This window comes from Alligator mississippiensis, chromosome 3 (assembly GCF_030867095.1).
Source record: "Alligator mississippiensis isolate rAllMis1 chromosome 3, rAllMis1, whole genome shotgun sequence".
Taxonomy (NCBI): Eukaryota; Metazoa; Chordata; order Crocodylia; family Alligatoridae; genus Alligator; species Alligator mississippiensis.
In genome coordinates this window covers 255581726-255587725 of record NC_081826.1, presented here as the reverse complement: position 1 = coordinate 255587725, position 6000 = coordinate 255581726, and positions in this window count along the sequence as shown.

Sequence of the window (6000 nt, the reverse complement as noted above, 5' to 3'; positions counted from 1 at the left end):
GTGAGTCCCTTTGGGATGATGTTATATTTCTTGCATAGGTTTAGGGAAAAGATGTCACTGTGTAGTTTGCCTTCTGTTTTCTTTAGGTTGTAGGTTTTCCTTTCCATTAATTTTTTTTGGTCATAATCTGTGACTAAAGTTTGGTTTCAAAACTATATTAATTTTGCCTTTCCATAAGGTAAAATAAGTACTGTTTGTTAACACTGGACAATGAGACATAAGGGATGTGTGATTTGTCATGTAGGGAGATTAGAGAAATGTCAACTGTATGTGATTAATGAATGACTCTCAGCATTATACAGGCTTGACGATAAGTGTTGTATTAGCATTATTTTTAGCATTGAAGAGGAGAGAAGACTGTGAAACTCTCAGTTTAACAGGTTGCAAAGTGTCAGGCAAACATTCTATTCAGAAACTGAGATTACCTTAGGGGGACTATCTGCCTTAATAATGAGGACCATCTATGACTCAATTCAAAATCAACACAAAGCAGTCAGAACTGAGAGTGAGAGTTAATGAACACTTTTCTTCCAGGGTTAAATGTACAAAAGCTGATGCAAAATGTAAAATGAATGGATGAGTGCAGCAGTTGAAGAAGGTGTGTATGTCTTTGTTCCAAGTCCAGAATAGAAAGGTACAGGACTGCAGTCACTCACATCAGTTGAAGTATAATTTTTAGTGAGGGCTTAGCTCTTCCAGATGGGCTGCTGGAAATGTCAAAGATTCTCACTAAGAAGGGACTGACCCTCGTGCAAGAGTCACATAAGCCTTGTCTAACTCCATCGTCTGCAAAGCTTCTGTTTGCATGGTTCAGTAATCCATCAGACAGAGCTCTGCTTCATTTAGTGTCTGTGTTCTGTCTACCTGATTGGCACTGTGTAATGTAGACTGCACAACACAACCACTTCCAGTGGCCTCTTGCAAGAATGTTTTAAAGGTACAATTCCCCACAGCTTCCTTCCCCAGCCAAACACAACAATAATACTAATTAACCATTGGCATTTAGCAGAATAAAGACTTTATCTTCACTGATTACTAATAATTTGCTTGTTCTGAGTAACTACAGCTTCTGTGATCTGATATATGTGAGCTTTCTGTTGAAATGTAGTGCATGCACTCCTGGGTCAGAAATAACAACTGTTTCTTTTAACTCAATACTAATACTGCATGCAGTACATTTCAACAGACAGCTCAAACTGAAAAATATTCTGATACTAATATTTCATTTTTTTAAAGAAATATGATCTGCAGGGAGTGGCCCACTATTCCCATAAATCCTTTCTTCAGAGGACAGGTGGTTGTTCCTTAAGGAGATGATCTTCTGAACTCAGAGGGAGTCAGTCCCAAAGCGAACCAAAGGCGGCAAGAGTGCTAAAAAGCCCCCTTGGCTCAGTAAAGGTATCCAGGAGGACCTGAGAGCAAAGAAGGTGGCATATAATCTGTGGAAGCAAGGAGCTATCACCAAGGAGGATTACACCTCTGTTGCTTGTGATTGCAGGAAGGCTGTTAGGTAGGCCAAGGCAGAGATGGAACTAGGGCTGGCAACCAGAATTAAGGATAACAAAAAGTCCTTTTTCAAATACATAGGGAGTAAGAAGGCGGCACCAGATAACATGGGGCCCCTATAGGACAGGCTTGGGAATCTGGTGATTGCAGCAAAAGAAAAAGCTGATCTCTTCAACAAGTTCTTTGACTCCATATTTCGGAGCAGGGACTGGGACAACTCCCCCACTAGGATTACAGACAGGCTCAGGGGACACGACGCCATGTCTAGGCTCAGGGATGATCTAGTTAGAAAACTCTTGGAGGGGCTGGATGTATTTAAATCAGCAGGTCCAGATGCTCTTCATCCGAGGGTACTGAGGGAATTGGCGGAGGTCATAGCAGGGCCCCTGGCATGGCTGTATGAGTGCTTGTGGTAATCTGGCCAGATCCCAGAGGACTGGAAAAGGGCCAATGTGGTCCCCATTTACAAGAAGGGGAGAAAGGAGGACCCAGGTAACTATAGGCCAATTAGTCTCACCTCAGTCCTTGGGAAGACCTTTGAGAAAATTATCAAGGAGCACATCTGCGGGGACCCAGCATGGGAGGTAACGCTCAGGGCAACCAACATGGGTTCATTGAGGGCAGGTCCTGTCTGACTAACCTTGTTTCCTTTTATGACCAGGTCACAAAGTCCTTGGATGTGGGCGTTGAGGTGGACGTCATCTACCTGGATTTTAAGAAGGCCTTTGGCACTGTTTCTCACCCCATTCTCATAAAAATAACTAGGTGACTACAGCATTGATGCCTACACCGTCAGATGGGTGGAAAATTGACTGTATGGTCACACCCAGAGAGTGGTGGTGGATGGGTCATTTTCGACCTGGAGGGATGTGGGCAGTGGAGTCCCCCAGGGCTCTGTCCTGGGGCTTGTGCTATTCAACATCTTTATCAGTGACTTGGAGGTGAGCATGGAAAGTGCGCTGTCCAAATTCACTGATGACACCAAGTTGTGGGGTGAGGTGGGCATGCTGGAGGGGAGGGACAGAATCCAGCTAGATCTAGACAAATTACAGAGGTGAGTGGATGAGAATAGAATGGAATTCAATGCAGACAAGTGCAAGGTGCTGCATCTAGGGAGAAGGAATCAGCAACACACCTATAGGCGGGGGAACACCTCTCTCAACAACACAGTGATGGAAAGGGATCTTGGTGTCATTGTTGACTCCAGGATGGACATGAGCCACCAATGCGAGGAAGCGGTCAATAAGGCTAACCGCACCTTGTCATGAATCTACAGATGCATCACAAGCAGGTCCAGGGAGGTGATCCTTCCCCTCTATGCGGTGCTGGTCAGGGCACAGTTGGAGTACTGCATCCAGTTCTGGGCACCGCACTTCAAGAGGGATGTGGTCCAGAGGAGGGCCACTCACACAGTCAGGGGCAGTGGGCCAGGCCCTATGAAGATAGACTAAAGGGCCTGAATCTATTCAGCCTCCACAAGAGAAGACTGAGAGGGGATCTGGTGGCCGTCTATAAACTCACCAGAGGGAACCAGCAGAAATTAGGTGAGGCTCTGTTCCCCCGGGCACCACCTGGGATAACAAGGAACAATGGCCACAAATTGAATGCGAGTAGGTTCAGGCTTGATATCAGGAGGCATTACTTTATGGTTAGGGCTGCCAGGCTCTGGAATGGGCTCCCAAGGGAGGTGGTGCTCTCCCCTACCTGGGGGGTCTTCAAGAGGAGGTTGGATAGGTATCTGGCTGGGGTATTATGATCCCAGCACTTGTTTCTACCCAGGGCAGGGGGTCAAACTTGGTGATCTGTTCATGTTCCTTCTGACCCTAGAAACTATGAAACTATGAAACCATGAAGAACTGCATTGAATACTCTGGGACAGAAACCCACAATGTACCAAGACTGCAACCCTTGGAGGTGATAGTGTGCATGGGCCTGCCGCACAGATTTACACTGCACAGGATTGAGCATTGCAAGGTTACAATTCACATAGTTCAATTGAATCACATTATGATGATTCAATTCTTTATACAAAAAAATGTCTAGCAAGGTAAGAGAGGGCTTCTGGTCAACGTTAGATTTTGGTAACCCACCCAAATCTGAAATGCACACTTACTAAGGAGGCAATAGCAAAATCTCTCTTAAAAAGCAGGCTTCTTTTATTAGGTGCCTAAGTTTAGGACCAGATCCAAAAAAAGTATTCAGCTACCTAACTCCTTTGAAGTTTTCCAACCTGACATGTAACTAGGAATTAGGCACCTAAATGCCCATTTTGTTTCTTGCCCTTAGATGTGTAAAGCTGGGCATGCAGAGTAGAAAATATCAGCCCAAGAAAATACAAAAAGCAACAGATTGGAAAAGCCACAAGAATCTAAATCTAGAAGTCATCCCTCAGGATGCAGAGAAAGAAAAGTCACTGACAGATTTTCTTTACCTATTGCTAGGTGTGGAGGACAGTGGGAGCAAGTTGTGGTTATGCATGTACAAACTTTCACATGAAGAGGAAGCCATTAAAGTCATCTCCCTCCCTCCAAAACCTACACACGCGCACAGCACAATACACACACATGCCTTTTCTAGAGTTAAGAGATTTCTAAAGCTCATGATGGAGTAAATCAGAGGATTTAAATGTTTTTAAGTATATTTATTCTAGCAAAATACACTGGACAGAGGCAGATTTGGGGGGAGGAGAAAGGAGGAAACAGCGGTGCAGTTGCACCCCACTTTGATTTCTGCTCCACCCAAACTTTGAAACCAACTGCCAGGGAGGGGCAGTGAGATTTCTGTTCAGGCAGCAGAGAGTCTATTCATAGCTCACCTGATTCCTGCTAATGTCTCCTTTCTAATGGTCTCAATGTTCTGCTACTCAACCTATCCTTTCTTCTGCAGTTTTGCTTTCTATTAGCCAAACAATATTACAACACTAAACCAATTTCATTTCCCCATCAGTAGAACAGATTTCAGGGACTAGCAGAGTCTGTATATCACAGCAAAGGGAAAAGCGGCTTACGTGGTTTGCACAGAATTGAACTGAAGTATGCACTTTGCTGTCCAGCTAACCATATTGCTTAGTAGTTGGTGTTCAAAAATCCGTATTTACTATATTGCCTATAACAGATAACTCACAACTAGCACAAAAGTGTTTACAGGATATTTGTGGCCCATAACTTCATCTTATCCAACCAAAGAAGCCTTTCACTTCCCATTGGAAAGTCATTTTTTGACTTGGCTCCATATTTCTGTGTCTGTGGCTTGCAGTGACATTTGAAACTGGCAGTGACATTTCCCCTGTCAGGCCATGCCTCTCTTGACCTGTTATCTGGTACTATGTAAACCAGTACAGCCTGTTTGATAGTCAGGGTATCAGCAACTAAACCAGAGCCCCCATCTGAGTTAGTCTGGGTGAGAAGGGTATGTGGACACCCATCAGGACTAAAAATAAGACCTGTCAAAGGGTCGATGAGCACTCTGTGAATCAATGGCTATCCATACCTGGAGAGGAGAGGGGCACCACCAGGTCACTTTGCCCAAAGAATCACCAATGATGCACACCATCAAGGTGCCCTAACAGTTGCAGCATCCTCTGGATTGACTTGACTTGAGTGACATTTCAGCCTTGAAATACCTTGATGTTTTACCCTTCTTCCTTATTTACTGTTTCTAAATTTGATAATTTTCTCACCTGAGATGCTCATCATCTTTGGCTGGGTCTTTTGTGATCCAGATCTTTTGGAAGGCAAAAAGTGGGATTTGATACCATACCACTAGTGCTATATAGTACGGTGATAGGTATATGTTACAAATATAGAGAGGACAGATATAAGCAGTCAGTCACTGCAAGAAAAATAAAGGTTATGAACAAATAAACACATAGCAGAGAGTTAAAAGGGGCTAAACCTTCCCATGCATCAGCTGCTCTATGGAAACTACCTGTGCACATAATGTTGCCTGGTGGTAAGCAAAAGCTAAGCCATGAAGCAAGCAGCTCCTCTTACTATTAATGTACAGTAAGTAGTACCTTATACACAAGCAGGTATGGAGAAGCAGCTGCTATGTCATTAGCTTCCATGCCCTTCTAAGTTTGCTAGTTGTTTGTTTATCCATAGATATGTATACTCCAGCATAAATGGCATATGATAATCAGAGAACATATCAAAATAGGCTATCATTTAGTCCAACCCCCTGCTCAATGTAGGACTACTTCCTTGCAAACCATCCCATAAAAGTACTTGTTTAACCTATTCATAAAGCTACACAACACAGCTACCAGGTAAACAGTCTGAAAACACTAAGAACACCCTATCCTGCCACAGGTAAAGTAGGTGGACTAGGACACTGTCTGTATCCTACTGTTGCAAAAGCTGTTAAAATAAGCTTTGAGAGATCCAAGGAAGCAGACCATCACCCCCACCCCCTCTCCCCAAACTAAAGAGGAAGGAAAAAAGTCTCACAGTCCATGCTAATCAGCTGCAAGGCAAATTACTTTCTGAACCTCAA